The following is a 26,234-nucleotide window of genomic DNA, read 5'->3' as shown; positions in this document are numbered from 1 at the left end:
CGAGCGATTTGCTTGGCATTGAAAGCCATTCTTCCTTCAGTCAAGGGAAAGCTGGTTCAAGTGTTCACATACAACACCACTGCCATGTAGTATTGCAACAAACAGGGTGGGTGGGTCACGGACCCTTCTTCAGGAGACCCTGTGTCTCTAAGAATATGAGACATTACAACGCGGTCGTTAGACCGCAGTATGTTACATTGCCGTTATTACAACGCAAGCCGTTACAACAACTTGCGCTGGACTTAGGAATAGTATGATTTACTATTCCAACTACAGCCTACGTAACAGTAGGGAAGGTGTTGGAATAGTAAATCATACTATTTCTTAGTGTATAGCGCCATCCAGCACAAGTCGTTGTAATGACTTGCATTGTAATGAGGGCAATGTAAACATTCAGAGGTGTAACAACCGCTTTGTAAAGGTCGTTTGCCATCTCTGAACATGGCTGGAGCAGCAGGGCATATCCCTGGTGGTTCAACACCTGGTTCAACACCTGATAGGTTCTCTGAACGCCAGGGCGGGCAAACTCAGCCATCAATACCTACTGGATCCCGAATGGCGTCTCAATCCGGAGATAGGCTTCATTCAACAGTGCAGAAACCCTTGGTTAGATCTGTTTGCCTCTGAAGAACCGCAATGTCAGCAGTTTTGTATACTGTAGTATCAAAGGCGGCACTTGCTTGGAGCTGCTTTTCATCTTGAGTGGCGCTCGGGCTTCCTATTCAATTTTCTGCCAATACCACTCCTGGCCAGAGTGTTCAAGAAGATCAGGAGCGGCCGGGCCCAAGTCATTCTTGTAACTTCTGTTCTGGCATGGAGAGTCTGGTATCCCGAGATTCTCCAATTGAATATCGATCCTCCAATCAGACTGCCCTTTAGGGAGGATCTTCTCTTTTGCAGCTGCAGGGGAGGGTCCTCCACCCTGACCTGTCAACTATATGCCTTCTTGAGTGGAGATTGAGCGGGGGCAGTTGATAGCATTCGACCTTCTGCCCGAAGTCTTTAATGTTATTTTGGCAGCGAGGCGTCCCTCTCCCAAGATCGTGTACGCCTTCCCATGATGCAAATTTGTAAAATACTGTGCAGGTTTATCGATCCTCTTTCTGCTTCCCTTTCTCACATTTTACTTTTTATTTTGACCCTTGCCCAGCAGGGATCTTTCCTGAGCACTCTCAAAGGATACCTTTCTGGCCTGTCTGTCCCCCTCAGGCTGCCAGACCAACTCTCTTTATTCAAATCTCCTATTGTAATTAGATCCCTTAAGGGACTTGTACATATGTTCAAAACTTCTCCTTTGATTATGCCTCAGTGGGCCTTAATTTGGTTCTCACCTTCCTAATGTGCATTCCATATTCAACCTCTGCACAATTGCCCCCTCCGGCTGCCTACAATCAAAGCAACATTTTTAGTGGTAATTACATCTGCGAGGAGGTTGAGGGAATTGTAGGCTCTGCCATCCAAGCCTCCTTACCTGACCATCTTCCCTGATAAGTTGGTGCTTCGCACTAGGGCCTCTTTTTTTTACCGAAAGTTGTAACACACAAGTTACTTACCATCGGTAACGATATATCTGTAAGAAACAGTAGTTAGTATTAGATTCCTTACCTTAGAATATCCCCAGGCGTCAGACTGGATCCGGAAACTTTTGCGTAGCAGTACCCTTGCGCGTCGGTAGGCGTCGTCTGCGGCTCCGCGTCCGTCGTCGTTGGCGCCGGGATGACATCACCGGAGTACTTAGACGCCGCCCTCGTGCACTGACGTCAGTTCTTATACACAGCTTTTCTGCACCAGAAACGCAGAGCCATGATACAAACCAACACTGGTGCCATGAAAGGGGACGACCTTAACCCTAGATATCGGTTCGCAGAACGGGGAGGATGGGTTGGGCGGTAAGGAATCTAATACTAACTACTGTTTCTTACAGATATATCGTTACCAAAGGTAAGTAACTTGTGCATCTGAAAGAAACAGGTTAGTATTAGATTCCTTACCTTAGAATAGATACCCCAGCAATACCAACCCTAGTGGTGGGTCTGCGAACCAATAATCACACCAGAAAGTCCAGGAGGACGGAACGGCCAAAGAAGCCATCCCTCCGGACTTGTGCAGCGAGGCCCACGTAGCTGCCTGACAGATGTCCTGCAAGGGGACTCCCTGGCCCAGGGCAGTAGTAGCCGCCGTGGCCCGAGTGGAATGGGCCCTCAGCCCAACAGGAGGCTCCTTCTTAGCCAAAGAGTAGCATGCCTTGATACACAACACGACCCACCGAGAGATGGTCCGTTTGTGCACCGCCTGTCCCTTCTTAGCGCCCACGTAACCAACAAAGAGTTGGTCGTCCACCCGGAACTGGCGTGTGCGATCCAGATAGTATGAGAGCGCACGTTTTGGGTCCAGACGGTGGAGCCTCTCTTCCTCTTTCGAGGGATGCGCAGGCGGAAAGAAGGTGGGCAAGGTGATGGACTGCCCGATGTGGAAGGCTGTGACTACCTTGGGCAGAAAAAGAGGGTCTTGTCCGCAACACAACCTTGTCCGGATGGACAGAAAGGAAAGGAGGCTTGGAGGAAAGAGCCTGGAGCTCACTCACTCTCCTGGCAGAGGAGATGGCAACCAGGAAAGCAGTCTTAAGGGTAAGAAGACGGAGAGGACAGTTATGAAGCGGCTCAAAAGGAGCGCACATCAGGTAAGTCAGAACCAGGTTCAAGTCCCACTGGGGCATCACGAAAGGAACAGGGGGGAACATATAAGTGATGCCCATTAGGAACCTATTTACAATCGGGGACTTGAACAAAGAAGACTGATCAGGTAGCCTTAAGAAGGCGGAAAGGGCAGAAAGGTAGCCCTTGATAGTGCCCAGAGCAGAGCCCTGCCGGGCAAGAGGAAGAAGGAAGAGGAGAACCTCAGAAAGGGGGGCAGAGAGTGGATCCACAGCCTTTGCTGTGCACCATGCCACAAATCTGTTCCACCTGCAGGCGTATACCGACTTTGTGGAGGGACGCCTGGCTGCCACAATCACATTACAAACTTCAGGAGGCAAGTCAAATGGCCTCAACTGTCGCCGCTCAATCTCCAAGCATGGAGGTGGAGACTGGACAGGTTCGGGTGGAGGACCTTCCCCTGCTGCTGCGACAGAAGGTCCTCCTGAAGAGGCAGACGAATCGGGGGATCGACAGACATGCTGAGTAGCTCGGGATACCAGTATCTTCGTGCCCAGTCCGGAGCCACAAGGATAACTTGGGCCCGGTCGCGTCTGATCTACTTCAGCACTCTGGGCAGAAGTGGTATAGGCGGAAAGGCGTACAACAGACTGCAGCTCCACTCGCGACGAAAAGCGTCTCCGAGCGAGTGCCGCCTTGGAAATTCCAACACGCAGAACTGATGACATTGCGCGTTCTCTTCTGTGGCGAATAGATCTAACCAAGGCTCTCCCCACTGCTGAAAGAGGCCTTGCGCCACGTCCGAGTTCAGACGCCATTTGTGATCCATCATGCACCGATGGCTGAGTTCGTCCACCCTGGTGTTCAGGGAACCTGCCAGGTGTTGAACCACCAGGTTCACGCCCTGATGTTCCAGCCACTGCCAGAGGCGCAGAGCCTCCTGGCATAGGGTCCACGCTCCCACCCTGCCCTGTTTGTTGCAGTACCACATGGCGGTGGTGTTGTCCATGAACACCTGCACTACACTCCCCCGGACAGAGGGGAGGAATGCCTTCAGTGCAAGCCGGATCGCCCGCAGCTCCAGAAGGTTGATATGGAGCTGGGACTCCGCCGGAAACCAGAGGCCTTTGATCTCCGCCTCTCCCATGTGGCCTCCCCAGCCCTGGAGGGACGCGTCCGTCACAACTACATGCTCCGGTTGGGGTAGGGAGAGGGATCTGCCGCTGACCCAATCGCGGTCCGTGAGCCACCACTGCAACTGTCTTGCTGTGCCCTCCGAGATCAAGACATGGTCGGACAAGTTGCCCTGATGCTGGGCCCACTGAAACTTCAGGTCCCACTGCAGAGCCCACATCCGCCACCGGGCGTGATGCACCAGAAGGATGCAGGAGGCCATCAGCCCCAGAAGCCGCAGCGCCAACCTGACCGAGACTTGGGATAACGGCTGAAAGATCGGAATCAGAGCCTGAATATCCCAAACCTGCTGTTCGGGAGGATAAACCCGAAACTGCGCCAAGTCTAGAACCGCTCAGATGAAGAGGAGCTTCTGAGAGGGACACAGATGTGACTTCGGCACATTGATGGAGAACCCCAGCAGGTGCAGGAGGTCGGCCGTAGTCTAGAGGTGGCTGACGACTGTCTGGGGCGAGCCCGCCTTCAACAACCAGTCGTCGAGGTAGGGGAAGACGGAAACCCCTAACCTGCGCAGATGAGCTGCGACAACCGCCATCACTTTTGTGAACACCCGTGGGGCGCTGGTAAGGCCGAAGGGGAGCACGGTAAACTGAAAGTGCTCGTGGCCTACCGTGAACCGCAGGTAACGCCGGTGGGCCGGCAGGACGGGGATGTGAAAATAAGCATCCTGCAAGTCCAACGCTACCATCCAGTCTCCCGGGTCCAGGGCAGCTAAGACCCGAGCCAGTGTCAGCATCTTGAACTTCTCCTTCCGGAGGAAGCGGTTGACGTTCGGTAGGTCCAAGATAGGGTGTAGGTCCCCTTTGCCCTTCTCGGGTACCAGAAAGTAGTGGGAGTAACAACCACACCCTACTTCTGGCCCAGGAACGCGCTCGATGGCCCCCTTGGCCAAGAGGGCCGTAACTTCCTCTTGTAGAAGCTTCAAGGGATCCCCCGACCCGCGGTGGTACTGCGGTGACATGGCTGGAGGGGATGCCGCGAAGGGAAGGGAGTAGCCCCTTCGGACGATTTGCAGCACCCACCTGTCCGATGTGACAGTGCGCCAGTGGAGGTGGTGATGGCGAACCCTGCCCCCCACTGGCGTCACATGGGCCTGAAAGCTCAGACTAGGAGGGTTTTGAGGCGGATGCTGCAGGGGTAGGTGTGGACTGGCCTCGCCGTTGTCCCCAACCGCCGCCACAGCGGTTTCCACGTCCGCCACCGCGCTGGATGGTAGTCTGCGGCCCGTGGCTGGCAGGACGTGTGGGGGCGCCCCTTCCTTGGCCACGAAAGAGGCGAAAGGGAGCCGTTTGCTGGCGCGGGGCCCAAGGACTTGGCCATAGCCCCGGAGTCCTTAAAGCGCTCAAGCGCATGGCCAAAGAGGTGATGGCCATCAAACGGCATGTCCATAAGGGTGTTTTGGACATCAGCCGAAAAGTTGGCGGACCTCAACCAGGTGTGGCGACGAATCGCCACCGTCATTGCCATCGCTCTGCCCAGTGAGTCCGTGGTATCCAGCCCACACCGGATAGAAAACCGTGCCACATCTCGACCCTCCGCAAGGGCTTGGGCGAGTTTAGTACGGGCCCCCTCTGGACATTGTTGCAGCACATCCGCGACCGTGTCCCACAGAGAGTGGGTGTAACGGCCCAAGAGGCATGCAGTGTTGACTGACCACAACCCCAAACTCAGGGAGGAGAATACCTTTTTCCCGTATTGCTCATACCTCTTGGATTCCCGATCAGGGGGAGCCGTCGGGAATGCGGTCTGGGAGTGAGAGGCCTGGATGACCAGGCTCTCGGAGGTGGGGTGGGTGGACAGGAAGCAAGGGTCGCCCGGAGCCAGGCGGTTGCGCCTGGCCAAGTTCCTATCTACAGGCGGACCTGTAGCGGGCTTGGACCAAGTGCCCAGAAGAACGTCTGACAAGGCCTCATTAAAAGGCAGCAGAGCTTGCCTGCGGTTTAAGGACCTCAGTGAGGAGGTTAGTCCTCACAGCCGCGACGGGGAACTCAAGGCCCAAGGCCTTGGCAGCCCGTGTCAGCACCACACTGTAGGCAGCCCCCTCCTCCGTAGCCACGGTAGGAGGGGAGACAAAACCAGTGTCGGGTGAAGTCTCCAGACCACTGGCCTCCCCAAGCTCACCTGCCCAGTCCTGAGAAGTCTGACACTCACGTGCCAGAGGGTCCTCGGACCCCTCCCAATCCTCCTCGTCACCCATCACCTGGTACTCGGTGGGAAAGTGTCTCACCTGTGGAGTCCCGCAGGGCTCCTCGCTCTCACCACTCCTCTTCAACCTTTATATTCGTCCCCTCATCTCGGAGGTTCAACAAAAATCTGTTACCATCTTCAACTACGCTGACGACCTTCAGCTCATCTTTAACATCGACCCCTCCCCATCCTCCATCCAAAACGTCCACTCTGTCATGAATTTCATCAGCTCCTGGATGAATCTAAATCAGCTCAAACTCAATCCCGACAAGACTGAGTTAGTTCTCACTGGTCCCCCTGGAATTCTTCTTTCTGGCCACTCTCACTTGGACCTTCCCCTTCCCCTGTTGACTCTGTCAAGAGCCTAGGCATCACCATTTGCAAGGACCTCTCAATGAGGGCGCAAATTAACTCAGTTGTTTCCGTCTGCTTCTACCATCTGTGCCGCATTCGCAAAATCAGCAGACTTCTCTCCCGAGAAGCTCTTGTGCAGGGTACACAGACAAAATATCGAAATTAAAATATCGATATACAATAATATCGATGTTTTAATTTCGATAGTATAGAATATCGATGTCCAAAATATCGACAGACAGAATATCGTTTTTTTAAGGTATGTATGTTACTAATATCGAATTTTACTAATATCGAAATTTTGTTTAGTGTTATGTATTTTAATGTGTTGTTTATATGTTTGTTAAACATGTTTTGTAATGTATGTTTGAAAATTTGTAAATTTGTTTACATTTTGCGACTTAGTATCAGAGCGGGTTGTGGGTTTATAGGGGAATAGGGTGGGAAGTAATTTAATAATAATTAATTAATTAATATATGTTTGTAAATATTTTTAATTAATACTTAATTGGTAATTAATTAATATTAATTAGTTAATTAATTAATATAATTTTGTACATATTTTTAATTAATAATTAATTGGTAATTCATTAATATTAATTAGTTAATTACATTAATGAGAGTAATTTTTTATATATATAATTTTTTTTTATTGTTAATTAATTAATTGGGAAACAATAATATTAATTAGTAAATTAAATTATTTACAGCTAATGTGCTAATATATTTACTTTATTGTTATTGTTAATTGATAATTAATTGATAATTAAATAATATTAATTATGTAATTAAATTATTTAGAGTTAATGTGCTAATATATTTAATGTGTTGTTATTGTTAATTAATAATTAATTGGTAATTAAATAATATTAATTATGTAATGAAATTATTTAGAGTTAATGTGCTAATATATTTATTTTTTTGTTATTGTTAAATAATAATTAATTGGTAATTTATAATTATTAAGTGAATAAATGATATGATTTATTTCTGTGTAGTGGGTTGTGTGTTTATAGGGGGATAGGGTGTGATATAATTAAATGTAATTAATTAAAGAGATTGTAATTTTCTTTGGTATTTATTGTTAATTAATTAGTAATTAATATGTGTTATTTAGTTCATTTATAATTACATCAAATTAGTAATATTAATTGTTATTAATTGATTAATTGAAATTTATATTAATTGTCTTTTTTATATGTGTAGTGTGTTGTGTGTTAAAGTGGGAGTTGTGTGGGAATTAATTTTTACCCCCATGCTATCCAACGCTTTCCCTACTGTTGCACCCTCTGGAGTGTGAATAGTAATTTTTACCCCTACGCTATCCACCGGGGAAACAACCTTTACAACGCAACTTTTACAACGCACTGCCATTACAACTAAATTTTTACAACGCAAAAAACATTACAACGCATGTGTTTACAACGCATGTTTTTACAACGCAGGTACCTTTACAACGCATACCATTACAACGTAAGTATAGGTAAGTATATAATATTATTTTAAATTTTATATGTTTTAGTTTTTTTAAGGGGTATTTTTAGGGTTCAGGGTCAGTTTTCAGTTTTTGGGTAAAAGGGTATTTTTAGTGTTCAGGGTCAGTTTTCAGTTTTTGGGTAAAGGGGTATTTTTAGGGTTCAGGGTCAGTTTTCAATTTTTGAGTAAAGGAGTATTTTTAGGGTTCAGGGTCAGTTTTCAGTTCTTGGGTAAAGGGGTATTTTTTGGGTTCAGGGTCAGTTTTCAGTTTTTGGGTAAAGGGGTATTTTTAGGGTTCAGGGTCAGTTTTCAGTTTTTGGGTAAAGGGGTATTTTTTGGGTCAGGGTCAGTTTTCAGTTTTTGGGTAAAGGGGTATTTTTAGTGTTCAGGGTCAGTTTTCAGTTTTTGGGTAAAGGGGTATTTTTAGGGTTCAGGGTCAGTTTTCAGTTTTTGGGTAAAGGAGTATTTTTAGGGTTCAGGGTCAGTTTTCAGTTCTTGGGTAAAGGGGTATTTTTTGGGTTCAGCGTCAGTTTTCAGTTTTTGGGTAAAGGGGTATTTTTAGGGTTCAGGGTCAGTTTTCAGTTTTTGGGTAAAGGGGTATTTTTTGGGTCAGGGTCAGTTTTCAGTTTTTGGGTAAAGGGGTATTTTTAGGGTTCAGGGTCAGTTTTCAGTTTTTGGGTAAAGGGGTATTTTTAGGGTGCAGGGTCAGTTTTCAGTTTTTGGGTAAAGGGGTATTTTTAGGGTTCAGGGTCAGTTTTCAGTTTTTGGGTAAAGGGGTATTTTTAGGGTTCAGGGTCAGTTTTTAGTTCTTGGGTAAAGGGGTATTTTTTGGGTTCAGGGTCAGTTTTCAGTTTTTGGGTAAAGGGGTATTTTTAGGGTTCAGGGTCAGTTTTGGGTTTTTGGGTAAAGGGGTATTTTTAGGGTTCAGGGTCAGTTTTGGGTTTTTGGGTAAAAGGGTATTTTTAGGGTTCAGGGTCAGTTTTGGGTTTTTGGGTAAAGGGGTATTTTTAGGGTTCAGGGTCAGTTTTGGGTTTTTGGGGTACAGGCGTACAGGGTAAAAATAAAATACATTTATATTTAAATTAAATCAATTAAATGAAAAAAAAAAATTACATTAAATTATTACGTTTTTAATTTATTTTAAATGTATATGTATTAGTTTTAATTTTTTAATTATGTTTTAATGTTTTTATTTAATATTTGTAAAAGTATATGTATTTTAAAATTATTTTTACATTATTATTTATACATTTAAAAAAACGATATTTTTAATTTCGATATTTTTGTACTACGATATTAATTTTTCGATATTTTTGTACTTACCTTTATGAAGATATGACTCCGATATTTTTGATTTCGATATTTTTGTGTCGATATTTTTGTATGTAGATATTCTGTCTGTCGATATTATGTCAGACATTCCTTGTGCAGGTCACCCTGGGACTGGTCATGTCTCGCATCGACTATGCGAGCTCCCGTTATGTGGGCATACCAGCATATCAATCACAGCGCCTCCAACTCATCAGAATCAGGCAGCCAGGCTGATCCATGGCCAGCCAAGATCTAGTCACACCAAGCCCCTCCTTAAGAGCCTTCATTGGCTCCCTGTTGCCCAGCGCGGCCTCTTTAAACTTGGCTGCCTGTTTCACAAAGCCCGTTCCTCTCAGGGGCCCTCTTTCATTTCCTCCCTCTTACACCGATATGTTCCCCAACGTGCTCTTTGCTCCTCCAACTCCAATCTTCTTACCCCTTGCTCTTTCAGGCGTAAGAAACATGGAGGCCTGAGATTCTCCACCCAGGCTCCTCTCCTCTGGAACTCCCTCCCCCCTGCACTCCGCCTTCTCCCTTCCTAGGCTCACTTCAGAAAATCACTCAAAACCTGGCTCTTCTCATTAGCTCACAACTAGTTTGCCCCACGATGTACCGCACAGCCCTCCCACCCCAGCGCCAAGAAACCGTAGGTGAACGTGCGCTTTACAAGTCCCATTTATCATATCATATCATCATATCACTCAGGCTCAAAGGATGGGGCCGGGTCATAAAAGTAAAAATCTCCCATCAGTGTCGAGAGCGGGGCCGAGCGGCGCCGCTCCGACGCCGGACCCGAATCGAGGGTAGGACCAGGGACGGCGTCGTCCTGGGACGGCGCCGGGGGTGACACCCTAGGGGCCGGTGCCGGCGAGGTCGGGAGGTCGACCCGCGATGACCAGGATCCGGAGCCGGATCCGGCGGGGCCCTGCGGCGGCGGGACCGTAGTCGCCGACGGTGCTGGGGCCGAAGCACCCGACGGCGTCGGGGCTGAAGCACCCGGCCCGCATGGGGACCCAGTCTGGACCGCTTGGCCCGAAGGCACCGCAGAACCCGACGGAGGAGCGAGCGACCTCATGGCCATGAGGAAGGACTCGATTTCCTCCGGCGTCGTGTTCTGCCCAGGGACCAGCGGGTATGGAGCAGGCCGCAACGCCTGCGGCTCCGGCGGAGCTGCGGGGGCGGTGTCGCCCGAACCCCCGGCCGCGTCGCGTGAGTGTCGGGGGGGGTCAGAAGAGCGATGGCGCCTCTTCGACTTCTTGTGCCTCTTACCTGAGGACTTCGAGCCCGAAGACGGATGACGACTCCTGGAACTGTGGTGACTCTGGCTCCGCGACCGGTCCCTCGATCTCCTTCCGGACCGGGACCTCGAGCGGCGTGGGGCTGACTGCCGGAGCTCGAGTCGCTTGCGGGACCGCTCCCGTCTAGCTTTGGACGTCAGGGCCCGGCAGTCGGAGCAGGACTTGTCGTCGTGGTCGGGGCCCAGACAGTGAAGGCACCGGCGATGGGGGTCGGTAACCGACATCAGTCGGCTGCAATCAACGCAGGGTTTGAACCCGGGCATCCCTACCGGCACCGTCGGAGTCGAGAGACTTCGAAAGATGATCAAAAAGGATCGAAAAAGTTAGTCAAAAATTGACTAGGGTACAACTTTTTCCGGATCGCAGAAAAAAGAAGAACTGACGTCAGCGCGCGAGGGCGGCGTCTAAGTACTCCGGCGACGTCATCCCGGCGCCAACGACGCCGACGACGGACGCGGAGCCGCAGATGACGCCTACTGACGCGCAAGGGTACTGCTACGCAAAAGTTTCCGGATCCAGTCTGACGCCTGGGGATATTCTAAGGTGAGGAATCTAATACTAACCTGTTTCTTTCAGATACCATTCCATGTGGGGCAATCTGTCATCTTGCCCACTTTCTACGCTCCGCCTCACCCTTCTAAAGAAGAGGAGTGACTCCATCGAATGGACCCAAAAAGAGCATTGTCATTCTACCTTACCTGCACCAGCGTGTTCCGGGCGGACAACCAACTTTTCATGGGGTACGTTGGATCAAAGAAAGGTCTTGTTTTGCCAAAGAGGACTGTCTCACGATGGGTCGTCCTCTGCATCAAAATTTGCTATGCTCCAGCCAAAAATCAGCAGCCTGCAGGTTTAAGGTCTCTTTCGCGAGTGCTAAGGCTGCTACCATGGCAGTGCAATGTAGAGTTTCAGTCCCCGACATTTGTCAGGCAGCAACGTGGGCAATACTGCACACGTTTACCAAGCAGGAATTCCCTGCCTTTAGAGCTTAGATCTCTAACTCTTTACCCTCAATTCCAGAAAAAACTCAAAGCCCATCTATTTGCTTAATCTTTTAACTAGATCACTTGCTGTTTTTGTTTTCTTTCTTCTTATTTTCTGTTACTCCTCCTCTGGGGATCTGTCTGTTGCAGCGCCATGAAACCGCTGGTGAAAGTGCGCTATACAAATATTTTAAAACTCAAACCTCAAACGTTTACCAAGCACTACTGCCTAGACAGTCAAGTCCACAGGGATGGCCTTTTTGGCCGCTCTGTCCTGCTGGTCTTCCTGGTCTAACTTATCTGCAGTCCCTCCGACGGGGATGATGTTGCTTGGGTATCTATTCAAAGGTAAGGAATCTGTTCTAGATGTCTCTATAAGGTGGACAAGTTACTTACCTTCGCTAACCCCTTATCAGGTAGAGACATGATGTAGTCGCAGATTCCCTACTGACCCACCCATCCTCCCTACCCTGCGCATGGGTTTTTAGAATCAGGGCTGTTGCATTTCAATTTCATTTTTTGCACCAGACCTATCTTACCCCCCAGAAATTGGCCCAGATCTGTCTATCAATCAGGATTTGTAAAGCATTGGAAATCACCCGACAGAGCAGCCAGGCGCTTGCAGGTCCCAAAGCTAATTTGAATAGACAGGTATTGATGGCCCTTCGGAATTCAGAAGTGATGTGGTGGTCTGGAGTTGCGTGGGGTGATTGCAGAAAATAACAGGGTGGAAATGCAAGGACAAATCAGTGGAAAATGAGGGAAAAGCAAGGGGTCAGAAATGGATCACTGAAGGAGATGTAGAGAAGAGGGTGTCTCCTTCATGCAAAATTGTTTGGAGCTGCCTCGGGGTGGTGGTGGGGGGGGGGGTGACTTTCTGGTATCGGTGGTGTTTGTCTCATGTAACTGGAGTAGTGATGAAGGCATCAGTGAAAAATGTTTGATGTGTATCTTTCCCTGTAAAAAGGCCATAAAAATGAGGGCGTGTCTGCTGGCGCTGGGGACGGAGCTGGCAACTTGCAGTATTGCGATTCACTGGGCGGTGCCGCAGCCCCCTGAGTTTGGGAAGTGGCAAAAACAGACCTACAGGAGTGGGCATTGGCGAACTAAGACATCCATTTATCAGGCCATAATGATAAGTTCATGGAGAACCTGTTGGAATGGGCAGAAATATTGACTATGATGCTTGATCTCTTGAATAACAGGCCTCCCTGAATTAGGGGAGGGATCAATCACTGATTTGGGTGGGGTGGCTCATGGTTTTCTACATGCATTTGTTGTAGAACTATGTTGGGCCACATGCAGTAAATATAATGATCTGTTTTGGGGCATCACCCCTCTGTGTATGCACTTTCATACTGTATCATCTGTCTGCTCGTGACTCCTGTTTGGGGAAGGGTTAGGGGCCGTCTTTGCTGTGCTATGTTTGTTCATTTACTAGTTTTATCTGTATAGCGATAAATACATTTTCAAAAAAAGAAATGTTATTGTTGCCATCAATGTTGCAGAAAACTAGTACAGACTGAGTTTGTGTGGACACATCAGTATTGTCATCAGCCTCAATAGCCACAAATTCATTGATTCTTAGCTGCTGTTTCAGAAAGTCTCTTGTTACTTCAAGAATACAGTCCAGTAGCTCATTCTGGATGGTTTTGGAAGTGCCTTTAAAAACTGTTGTAGATTTCAAATGAGTGTCAATTGCATTGTCTTATCTAGCAACAACCTCCACCAGACCTAAGGATTCCTTTATTTGAAGAACCTTCTAGCTCATCATGTCCACGTAATGCCAGTTCAAAGGCACCACATAAAAGCACTTAATCAATTAATTTAGGCAACTGTACAGTAATATTCAGTCTTCCAAACATGGCAAGCTTTATTGAGGTATCAAATCTTATTTACATTCCTCATGCTCCTTTATTTTGAGAGAGGTACTCTAAATTTGTAACTCCTATTTTTGTCCTTGATTCCACACAGCAGACAGGGAGAGCAGAACCAGTAGTGCTAGAAGTGACCCACGTTTTCTTTGTATACCAGGTAGAACTACATTTTCTTGTGTAATCTTTGCCCCAATCTTTTGAAGACTGTTCAAGCTTGATGTCTGGCCGATAAGGTCCTACATTTTTGATCTACATCCTCACTTCTTGCTTTAGTCTCAAAAACGAGATTAAGAGTAGCTTGCCAACTTTATTCATTTTGTGTTTAACAGTGAAATAAGCAAGGTTTGTAAGTAGTGTGAGTAGCATGGTGCTTTGAGTCTCATAGTGTGGTTGGCCTTGCGGCCAGTCCTGGGTCATCAATGGCCTCTGCCAATAAGTAAAAATGAGATGCAAGTTTGAGACTAGATGATAGTTAAAAGAAGAACTGGAGTGGCATTGCAAAAATAGAAATGCATCATCCAAGCATGCAGTGTGGCGGAATGTGCTCGGTGCTGAATGCTTATCCCATAAAGCCTCCCAAATACTCCAGACAGCACTTTACAGACAGTTTATTTAAATACTGCAAACTACACTTTAAACAATTAGCCCTGTTCTGAAATCAGATGCATTTTCAATCAATCAGTAGATTTGTAGAGCGCTTCTGGTCATCCATGAGGTCAGGCACTGGCAGGGTCCAGGTGATTAGCCGAATAGCCGGATCTTCAGGGACTTTCAGAACTCTGGAAGAGATGGGAGGTCTATGAAAGGGTAGCACGTTCCATGTCGTAGCTGCTAGGTAGAAGGAGCGACCTCTACATCTGCTACGCCGTATGCGGGGGGTGAGGGTCAGAGAAAGGGATGGGGTACAGGTGTCTGGCGGGCTGATGGAAGTTCAGGCAGTGGTTCAAGTAGGCTGGTTCGTAGTTGTGCATGGGTCAAGAGCTTCAACTCACTCCTTTTCTGTATAGGGAGCCAGAGGGGTTCCCTGAGGTAGAGGGTGATGTCTGTTCATCTAGGAAGATCAGGGTGAATCTGGCTTTGGCATTCTTTATGGTCTGTAATCGTTGGAGGAGGTAAGCTGCTATCCCTGCATAGAGAGTGTTGCTGTTGTCCAGTCAGCTGGAGATGAGGGCCTGGTTGATGGTATGTCTTAAGCTTTGGGGTAGCCATTTTAATAACTAACAAAGCATGCAGAGTTTGAAGAAGCAGGAGTAGAAGACAGAGTTGATCTGAGTTGTCAGGGTTAGCTAGTTTTCAGAATGATGCCTAGGTTCCTCGCGTGGTCAGTGGGGGTAGGAGTAGATCCGAGTTCTGAGGGCAAGATGTGTCTCATAGGGTGCTTTTGTTTCTGAAAATTGTACCTCTGTCTTGTCAGTGTTGAGCTTTAGGCAGTTGTCCCTCATCCAGTTAGCGACATCTGTCATGCAGTTGTGGAAGTTGTTCTTGGTGTTGGTGGTGTCTTCAGAGAGGGGAAGGATAAATTGTGTGTCGTCTGTGTTGGATATGATGTTGTCTCTGTGGGTTTTGGTGATACTGGCCAGAGGTGTCATATTAGTGTTGAAGAAGGTGGGGCTGAATGAGAATCTTTGAGTTACTCCACTGATGATTTTCTTGGGTTTGGAGGTGAATGGTGGAAGGTAAACTTTTTGCGCTCTTCCAGTGAGGAAAGAGGTGATCCATCTGAGATCGGCTCCTTGGATGCCTACGTTGTGCAGCCTTGTGATGATTGTGTGATGGGAGAACTTATCAAAGGGTGCCGAGAGGTCTAGGAGGATTTGAGCCATTGTCTCTCCTCGGTCGAGAAGGGCTCAGTTGTCGCCGGTAGCCGTGATGAGGGCTGTCTCGGTGCTGTGGTTGCTGCGAAATCTGGATTGGGAGGAAACGAGTAGAAGATTCCATTCCAGATGTGAGGAGAGTTGGTGGTTGGTTGCTTTTTCAAATGCTTTGGCCGGGAGCAGGGAGATCGGTCAGTAGTTGTTGAGTTCACTGAAGTCTGCCAATAGTTTCTTTAGTAGGGCATTGACTTCTGCATATTTCCAGTCCCATGGGAAGGTGGCCGTGGCAATTAAGGCGTTGAACAAGGTGGTGAGTACATTGCTGATTCTGGCTTTGCATAGGTTGAATATATGGTGAGGGCATGGGTCAGTTGGGGCCCCTGAGTTGACCAAGTTCATAATGAAGGCGGTGTCCTGTGGGGCGAGCTGGCTCCATTCAGTTAGTCGGATGGCTTTGGTGGTAGTGGGACTGTTTTGTTGCTTGAAGAAGTCAGTGGCCTGTTGCTGGGGTCTGAAGTTTCTGTAGATGTTGGCCAACTTGTCGTGGAAGACGTTTGCATGGTTGTCGCAGAGTTCCTGTGAGAGGGCAATGTTTGTTGCAGCTGAGGGGTTGGGGAATTCTTTGATGAAGTTGAAGAGTTCTTTGCTGTTATTAGACCTTTATTTGATCTGTGAGACTAAGGCCTTTTTCATTCGGTTCTCTCAACTGTCTATGGTAGAGGTTAAGGCCTGTCTTGAAAGCAGTCTTGCCGGTCGTTTCCTTGCTGGTGCACAATTTCCCTTCCAGTTGTTTACCGGTTCTGAAGTCTTCAGTGTACCAGCTAGCCTGCTTGGTGGACCTTCTGTGGATGTTGTTGCAGATAGGAGCAACGCTGTTGGCGCAGTTCGTGATTCAATTGTCAAAGTTTCTGACGTTCTGGTCTAGGTTGTTGGAGGATATGGGGTGGTGGTGTTGAGGGCTTTGATCCATGAATCCTTTGAGACTTTGCTCTAGCCGCGGCGGGGGGCATTGGGCAGACTGGGGGCAGAGGTCCGTGAGCGACTGATGTTGAAATGGACAATGGAGTGGTCGGTTCAGGTGAGCTCCGTTGTGTGGCTGTACCTGATGCGCTCCCTGGATGTGAAAATGGGGGTCTAGCGTGTGGCATGTGATGTGCTTGGGGTCGTGTACAAGTTAAGTCTGATGTTGATGTTAATGAAATACAAGCTAAATATAAAAACAGAACATGCTAGTGGATGATGACTTGACTTAGGAGCCTTCATTGGACTAGCACACTAACAGCATGTACCTCACCACAGATGCAATGGTGACATTTTTACCATGCTTTTGCTCACAGCTTACATTTGTCACACACACACATCTCTATAGCTTTGAAATGCTAGCCTCCCTGCAGCCACTGCACATCAAAAGAGGTTGACATCAGCTTTTGCTTCACATCCCCATAAGGCTCACAACTTCACATCTGTGCTCAATGCAAATAACAGCCAGCCAGGAGTGAAACCTAATTAGTGAGGAGGTCAACCAGTAAAACATGATTTTAAACAGTGTCCTAGAAGGACCTGGCAGATTAGGTTTCCTCCTGTAAACAGAGCATGCTGGCATCAAAAGAGAGAAAAACAATATACTCTGAAGCACACGTGGTCTTGTATTGCTAATTAACCACTTAGATTAGCAGCTGTTGATGCCCCCAGGATTCCTAAAAAAACAATGTAAAACAAGTGCCACTTTGTTTTATGCCTATATATGATTAAATAGTCATACAGGCTCCAACTTCAGTCAAATGGGCCATCCTTTATTTCTAACATAGAGAAAAAATACCCCCAAAACAATCAACATCTTTAGATTACCAACAGACAGCTGACACACAGTTAAGAGTTTAGCAGGCAGCTCAATACTCGCAGCTGATAGCATTGCAAATTTGGGAACAAGCATGAGCTTTGTGACTGAAATGTGATTGCAAATAGCAAGAACTGTGTGTATGCATGACAGCACAAGTCTGACAATTAAATGGTTTGTACAAACAGCATAAACACTTTGCAGAACTGGGAGTTTGGCAGCTCACCACTTGAGGTCTGATGGCGTATATAACTGGACAATAGAAATAGGCTGAGTGATTGTTCTTGATGTTTACTTTGCCCAATGTTCTGTCATGATCTTCCAGACCAGTAGGCCCTTACTGAGTGAAGCATGGGCCTTCATGTGGCATTGCAATCCACTGAGCATCTCTAGTTCAATAGCCGATTGCCTAAAACCAGGTTAGTGTATACCAGGGTTTGGTGCCAGGTGTGAGGGATCTGAGGCACATGAGACACTGCAGTCAGAGTTCTGGACAGCCCTTTCTGTCGTAGAGGCCAAGCGGTCACTTCTACCTCTATGGCATCTGAAAAGCTCATCGTTCACACCCAAGAAGGCTTTTTGTCATTATTGACAGACCATAGATGTTTGTTATTCAAGTCAGTGGTACTCATTTTTCATCAATCGGAAAGATTACAACCTGTGATCAAAGGGGTAAATGCTGAGTCATATAGTGAACGCATTAGTCCACTGAGCTACTAGGTCCATGAATCCCATCAAAGTTTATTTCCTTAACAGTAGATTGACCACATATGAAACACAATAGGCCTTTGACAGATGTAACCAGGATCATAATCTGGAACTGGGATACCAGGTTTGACTTAAGTTGGCTCACTCCAAAGGTCAGTAGGAGGAATTGAAAGCATTAAACGATTTATTTAGTTCTCAAAGGAATGAAATCATGTGAAACACTACATTCCTATTGCAGATATAAACAAGGAGATCAGAATTTGGACTTTGGATGCCAGGCTTGACTGAAGATGGCTCCCTTCAAAGTGGAAGCAGAATGCAATGACACCTTTAAAAAGACTACTAGTTTGTGAACAACCCTAAAGCCTAATCAGTAGCCATAATCAAAAAAGTACACCCAAGGTTTTTCATGGTTCCCCCAAGATCATACACATGTCAACTACTGAATGCTGGCAAAGGCTATTTTGCCAGAGCCCATGTAAGGAAATGCCTCTTTTTGCACGGTCACCCCCAATGTTTGGACGGGTGCTGCTGTTTTGTTTTTAATTCTGAGAGTGCACTGAGGCCTGTTAAGATCTCAGTGCATGTGCTCTGACCTTAAATTATGTATGTTTGATTGACCTTACCCAATTGGCATAAGCTTACTTACTTGTAAATCCCTAGCATACGGTACCCAGGGTCTGTAAGTTAGAGGGTCGCCACAAGGACTACAGCACGGGTTGTGCCTCCCTGGGTGTGACAAAGTGAAACATGGCTCCTAGTCTGCCACTGTAGACTGGAAGGACACTTTTCAACTGCAAGCTTGACTTTGCCATTTAATGGCAAAGCCAGGTTCTCCCTTTTTAATATATGTAAGCCACACCTAAAGAAGGCCCAGCAAGCCCTAAGGCTGCGCGCTGCATATCACAAAGTGGAACACATATTTTTACAGTAAAAACCTGCAATTGTCGTTTTTACTGTGGAAAAGACTAGTAGCCCCATTGACGAGTGCAAGAATTCCGGCTGCCAATGCAGCCTTGATAACCTCTGACTGGGACTACTAAAGGGGATACTTTAAGCCCAACTTGCTGCCCAAGCCAAAATTAATGTAACTTGTTGCAGTGTGCAACTTTTGCAAAGTTGCCGCTTTGTTGCCCTAAGTTCCCTGTGCCCGTCCACAGTTGCACAGGGGTCTGCACCTGAGAGAGTTCTCTGCCCTTCTGGGGGAGACGTACAAACAACTTTCAGGAAAGGAGACAACAGAAGCCTACATGTCAGAGAGACGTTACCTCTCCCTGGCATGAAGCCACACAGGAGTTAGCACAAAAGCCGTGCTCCAGAGGAGAAGCCGCCATGAAAGGCACATGGTGAACAGATGGGAAAGAGGCTCCTCTATTGTATAGGTAGACAGGCTGGAACTCTGGAAGGAGAGGGCAAATATTTTGCCAAAAGCTTTTTCCAGGGGTGTGTAGCCATCTTGGTAGCCATCCTTAAGAGATTGGTTCTACAGTGAGTGTTTAGAAGAAAGTAGGTTTTCCTAAGGATGTATAGGAAAACAGAATGTTTTGGTAAAATAACCCTCACCCACCAAAAGGTCCCTTGGTGGCATGCTTCATCATCGGGTTCTTCCCACCCCGCTGAGGGATGGGCGTGCTGCAAACGACGGAGATGTGGGAGCACTTATTAGTGAGGTGATACTATGTGTTGGTGTGAGAGCGGAAGGGTCAGAAGAAATGTAGTAAGTTAAAATATAGAAAAACAACTTGGACGGACCAACCTAAATGGCTATCCAACACTGCAGTGCCTGGCACCACAAGGGTTTGTTTAAAGAACCCTCACAAACCAACTTAGTTGGTGTCATGCTTCTTCATCAGGTTCCCAGCTGAGTAGCCGAATGCTACTCAGCTGTGCTGCAACACCTGGTTTCAGTGGAGCTGTTTTTTGTGAATGTGATGAAGTGGTGTAATATTAAAATACCTCAGGGATTCTAACTGATAATTACTTTATTCCCAGTGGCCCAGGGTATATTTATAAACAAAGAGTGGATAATGTTTTAAGACTAATGATTGCGTCCTAATTATCTCTGGTCAACATGTTTCAGCACTTTGCGAGAATTGATAGGGCTTTCTTCAGGACCTCTCTCACAAAAGTTAAAAGGTGAAAGTGAAAAAAGTGAGTGGTAAAAAGTTTAAACCACGTTTTAAGCACACACGCTAAGGTGTGCTGTATAAGATTCGTGGACTAACCGTAATTAAAGTTCACTAATGTGCATGTACGTTACATCCTGTTCCCGAGGAGACTGGAGTAGGAGGCAATGCGGGCGAGCACCTTGACGAATATGTGACAATAGGGACTCACGCCTCCTGGGACCAGATCAGTGATGATTTTTCGAACATAACGTGCATGCACAATAGCGCCTTTTTTTTGTACATTTCATATTGGAGTGCTTGAGTGTCTTGTGTATTTCTTTTTTGTTTTTTAAATGTCGTACACTTATTCCTTTATGTAAGTCTGTCTGCTCGGAACCACAGTCACTAGTCTCACTTCAGTGTTATAGAACAGAACTTAGACACAAAATAGACCAATGGTGTCAATCTATTTTAAATGATCAGAGGAAGTCACTTGCCCAGTTTCACACTTGTAATCAAAATGGGAGTGTGAGCTAGTGCAATTAGTTAAACACTCTCAGCAGAGACATATGCAATCTGCAAATTGTATTTAAATTGCATTTATATAGTGCATACCAACCCAATGAGGAGTTGGGGTGGTTTATGGCGAGGCGTACACTGCTTGTGAACTGAAGGTTAGTGGTTAATCCAGTAGTCATTGGGATTATTATATGCTGTAGAGATGAACCATGCCATGCAGTTACTCCAGTTTCTATGTGGTACATTAGCAGGAGTTAGGAGTAATCATTTGTGGGTGCCATGTGAGTTCATACAAATACTCCGAGATATTAATAGCTAGATTAGAAGTGGTTTTGTGGGGGGCATGGTTTGGGCGCTGACGAAGATGGCGGCTAGTTGACGCCGCTCCACAATCCAAGGACTATGAAGTTTTCAGTCAGTGGAAGCTTTCTAACAACAGCTTTACATAAGGGACTTGCTGACGGAACCATCACTGATTCTGATGATACTTTTTATTAACCGCGGTAAGCCCGCATTCTTGCGCCTTCTGTTTTAAACCTGTAGCGTGCTCCGTGACTTGACCGCGGCCGCCATTTTGTTTGCTTCAGCCTGCAACGTTTCCCTCGAGGAGCGGTCTCCTCACAAGTTACCGTTCGTGAAGAGCAGAGATAGCAGAACACTTTGCAGGTCTATTGTTATGTCAGATTGATGTATTCTTTTGCTAACCATCACAGAAGTCATATTTCTAAATTGTAGTCTGCAGTTTGCTACAACAGCTGACACCTTAACGCTGGGAATGCTGCTACCTCTACTGGCTACACTTCATCTTTGAAACCAGGATTTTAGCTGGTGATATTATATCTGCCTAATAACGCTGCACCACGCCTATCTCTGCATATTTCTTTACACAGTCTGTATTTTCATTGTTAAATATTCATGTCTATGGGGAGAACTAAATCTGGTCAAGGCACTGTTTCATCTTACACATCTGTTTTACGCTCAAAGTCTACTGCAGTGCCTACCTCTAGCCCCTCTTCAGTATTACAGAACGACAAAACATTTTGCCCCATTTTGCTGAATTTTCTTCTAGTACTTCTAAGTTTACGTCTACTTCTAGCTCTCCTTCACATCAAGCCAACAGCAAAAATGCATCTAACTGGGAAGGGGCGTGGCCGACTGCCGAGCATGGTGGCAGCCTGATCCGGGAGCTCCCCACGGCATAGCGGCCCTTGAGTGAAATCCGATCAATAATCCGTCGAATCGCCTGCCCGAAGTAGCGGCGCCGACTCCGCAACCTGTGCGGCACTGCCTGATCCGATCCCGGTGTAAATTGAAGGCCGGGAGCTGCTCCGTTCAACACTTCCGTCTTGCGGCCTGCGCTTGCCTGGAGGCGCCGGCCTTGCGTGCAGGAGGGGTCCCGGCGGAAGTGCGCCCTCCCCGGCCTCGGCGAGGTGGGAGGCCCCGCCTTCCCCCCCCCCCTCCTCGTGGAACTTCGGCGTGGGTCAATCCGGCCCTGCGCATTGCACCTGACGGCCCCTGGGAGGAGGCGGCACCCTGACCTGCCGGATTAAGCGGCCTGAAGGGGAGACCTGAGGACTGCGGGGTCCGGGACCCTGCAACGCCGGCGGCCGCCATCTTGGGCGCGAGGCCGGCGCACACATCCTGGGGCCGGGCGGCCAGCACTGAGGGACGTGACATCCCTGTGTGAGTACGACCTTATTTGATACCCCGCAAGTGGTGGATAGGTGGGGAACATTACTCAGAGCCCCCGGCTACTAACACAATTGCCCGCAGCAGAGACGGCCGGGAGGGGCTAGCGCCTGGAGGCAAGCGACGCTCACCACATTGAAGACGCCGTGGGGTGATAAGTTGAGGCACATCCACCTGCTCTGAGGTGAAAGACTGACCACCGTTTGGCGGGGGGCACCTTTCCTGGGGATCGCCGCCTCCGACACAGTTGCCATTAAAAGCGGCTGGGCCCTACACCATCTGGACATTCAGCGCACGCGCTCTCCTCTGCAGCGCAAGGGGGTCCAGCTTTGTTACAACCGGTTGGGGTGCTCTCCGACCGGGGTGGAGTGGAGGGACTGAACCAGGTGTGCTGTGCAGGACAGTCTACTGGGCGCCACTTCTGCAATCCGGCCTCTAGCTGAGGACCTTGTGTGGAGCGGTCTGGGATCCTGCCACCGGCTCGAACAGGCCTGACTAGACACCTCGCCCCAGGCCTACGGACACAACCCCGCAGCTAGTTGAATTGTGGTGCCAAGGGTGCCGCTGTACACGGGCCCCCCCGCAATCCAGACTCACCGAGTCATGGCGGGTAAGGGGACCAGGAGCACCTCGACGCAGGCTAAACTGGACAAATTTGCGTATTCGCAACACGGCCACCCCCAGACGGGTGGGCGACACTCCGCGGGCTCTCCTCCGGAAACGGAGGGGGCCAAAAAAGTGACTTTGGAGGATGTAATGAAAACCCTCACAGCGGTGCAAACGACAGTGGGATCCATTTCCTCAGAGGTTACCCTGTTGCGGGCCGACCTCCACAAGATGTCGGAAAGGGTGTCCCAGGTCGAGGTGGTAACGAAAGCGCTGGTGGAGGACACGTCGGACTTGCAAGCAGCAATGGAGCGCATGGAAAACATCAATAAACAACTACGGGAGAAGCTCGACGACCAAGAGGGGCGCTCCAGGAGAAACAACATACGCATCCTTGGCCTGCCGGAAACAGAGGGGAAGGGTGCAATGAATTTGTACGTCGAGGACCTCATCCAAAATGGACTGCGGCCGACAGGCCTATCTAACTTTTTTTCAGTTGAAAGGGCGCACCGGGTACCTGGCGGGACACCCAAGCCTGGAGCCTCGCCGAGACCTGTACTGGCCAGACTTTTTAACTTTAGGGACAGAGACGCAATCCTGCAGGCGGCGAGAGGTTCACCGCCTATAAAAATCCAAAACTCGACTCTGGCTTTCTTTCCGGATTATACGGCAGAGGGTGCCAGGCGCCGGAAGTCCTTCACTGAGGTCAAAAAGGCCCTACGAGATAAAGGCCTGCCCTACTCGATGCTGTTCCCTGCCAAATTGAGGATTGTGGCTGATGGAAAGGCGTGGTTCTTTGACAACCCGGAGGTGGCACGAGACTGGCTTGATGGATGGAGACAGGTGGGGCAGCCCCGGCGCCCACGGAGAGATCGACAGAAACACCACAGCGGCGGATCGGCGGAGCAGAGACCCGTGCCTCCTTCCCGCGGAGAAGATGATGCAGGACTGGGATCGGATTTGGAGAGAGACCCATTTGATTCAGGACAGCCGGCCGAACTTTGAGTGGAGCATTGCCGACTCGTTCACGTCTTTGAGACATGTTGAAACCTGGAGTTGGCGAGGCTGAGTAGGGTAGGCATTGGCCGATGCCTGTGGGGGACTCACCAACCCCACGAGCAAGTAAGATGGTTGGGGACGGGATTAAGCACTCTGCCAAGTTGGGGATGCGGGCGGGGAACAGTCCGTGGTGCAGGGGAGCAGGGAGGTGGGGAGGGGGGGAATTTAAGATGTTCTTCACATTGTACTTATTAATGGTTGTAATGTTATGGTTATTGTTCTTGGTCATCACCACTTCAATGGGACACGTGGTCTGGCGACAGGCTGTACACTCATGGTGCCCTAGCGCACGTCGTTGCATATATGTTACACTCCGACTCCACACGTCAGTGGAGCTGATCATACTCCCGAATGGCACGGCAAGTTAGTGGCGCACCCACAGGCAGGGGCCCGCCGATGGCAGTGGTGTCCCCCTTGAAATTACTTACATGGAATGTTAGAGGATTAGGGGACAAAATCAAACGGGGGTTGGTCCTCCAGACCGTCAAACGCCACGGGCCTGACTTGGTGATGTTGCAGGAGACGCACCTGGCTGGGTCTACCTGCAAAGCACTCGACAGACGGGGTTATGCCATGGCGGTACATGCGGAATTCACTAAGGGTTCCAGGGGCACCGGGATACTCCTTAAGAAAAACTCCTCCTTTATGGTCGAAAGCCGCAAGAGGGACGACCAGGGTCGATTTGCGGCGCTGTATGGTCAGTGGGAAGGGAGACCCCTCAACATAGTGTCCGTATACATCCCACCAGCGCTACACTCTACGGCACTGCCGGCGCTGGGTCAATTTCTACTTGACCTCCCAGAGGCTGACATGATCATTGGGGGGGACTTCAATGCCATTACTGATCCACAGTTAGACACCTTTCCCGTACGAGAACGTCTGAGGGGGACGGCCACGCTTCCTGGTTTTCTGACCGCGCTAGGCCTCACTGATGCTTGGCGTCAACTAAACCCCACGGCGACGCAATACACGCACTACTCAGCTGCACACAATAGTCTCTCACGTATTGATTACTTTTTCTTTTTGGGGTTGGGACTGGGATCGGTGGACAAACTAGAGATTCTGCCTAGAGGGGTCTCTGATCACTCCCCTATATCCCTCCACATTACGACTAAAGAGAGGAAGCGCGCTAGGATCTATCCAATATACCCCAATTACTTGCAAGTCCCTGATATTAGGAAAAAGCTTAAATTGGCCACTTCACACTATTTTACGGAAAATGTGGGCACAGTTTCCTCACCCTCGGTGCTCTGGGAGGCATACAAAACAGTTTTGCGAGGCGCAGCGATAGCGGCTATCACAGGGCACAAACGGGACTCCAGAAGTGACCTCGCACAATTGGAATTGGCACTACAGGCGGCGAACGCGGCGCACATGGATGACCCCACCCCTGCCACTGCGCATGCGCTACACCTCAGTCAACAACAACACTTGGCCCATCTCACAACGGTTACCAAGGGACACTTGGCGAACACCGCACACAGGGTATATGACTTGGGTGATAAGGCAGGGAAGATGCTGGCGTGGTTAGACAAAAGGAGTGGATGCCACAGGGGTATTCCGAGAATATACGCACAGGATGGCCAGCTGCAGACACACCCAGAGCAAATAGTTAGCACCCTGGCACGTCATTATCAGGAAATATACACACCGGTTCGGGCTGTCACAGAATGGGAGGCGATAGCGTCGCTTGATCATATTGCTGTCCCCGAGCTTTCACACGACGCACAACAGGAACTAGACACTGATTTAACCGAAGATGAAATCCAAGTGGCAATACAGTCGTTGCGGCCCGGGAAGGCACTGGGCCCTAACGGGATACCCGTGGAATGGTACAAAGCGTCGGCTCCCCTGTTGAGCAAACCCCTGCTAGATATGTATGTAGAGAGTTTAGACAAGGCTGAACTACCTCTGGACCAACGTACAGCCACGATAGTCGCCATCCCTAAGCCAGACAAGCCGCAGACGGCGTGCTCCTCGTACCGGCCTATTTCCTTGCTCAACGTGGAAGCAAAGGTCCTAGCGAAACTCCTGGCTGGTCGCCTGATTAAGCATCTAAAGGCGCTAATCCACCCCGACCAGTCAGGTTTCATGCCGCACAGAAGCACGGCACTGAATTTGCGGAGAGTACATGGAGTCCTGGCACGAGCACATCTCCTCTCGGAACAGGCAGTCATTTTATCTCTAGACGCCAAAATGGCCTTCGATCTGGTGGAATGGGAGTATCTGTTCGCGGTCCTTGCTCGTATGGGCTTCGGCCGGAAATTTATAGCGTGGATACGGCTGCTATATAGGTCACCCATGGCACAGGTGGTGGCGAATGGCCACATTTCACAGGCCTTCCCCCTGGGTCGTGGGACCCGACAGGGGTGCCCGCTATCCCCCCTACTCTTTGCGCTGGTGCTGGAGCCGCTGGCTATTCTGCCAAGAGCGACACCACTGTTTCGGGGCATCGCTTGGGAGGACGGGTGGGAAGATAAAGTGTCCTTGTATGCGGACGACATGCTGATTTACATGACCAATCCCAATGAGGGTGTTCCTGCCCTTTTGGCTCTATGCG

The sequence above is a fragment of the Lissotriton helveticus genome, chromosome 6 (assembly GCF_964261635.1).
Source record: "Lissotriton helveticus chromosome 6, aLisHel1.1, whole genome shotgun sequence".
NCBI classification, from domain to species: Eukaryota; Metazoa; Chordata; class Amphibia; order Caudata; family Salamandridae; genus Lissotriton; species Lissotriton helveticus.
This window is presented reverse-complemented; position numbering follows the sequence as displayed.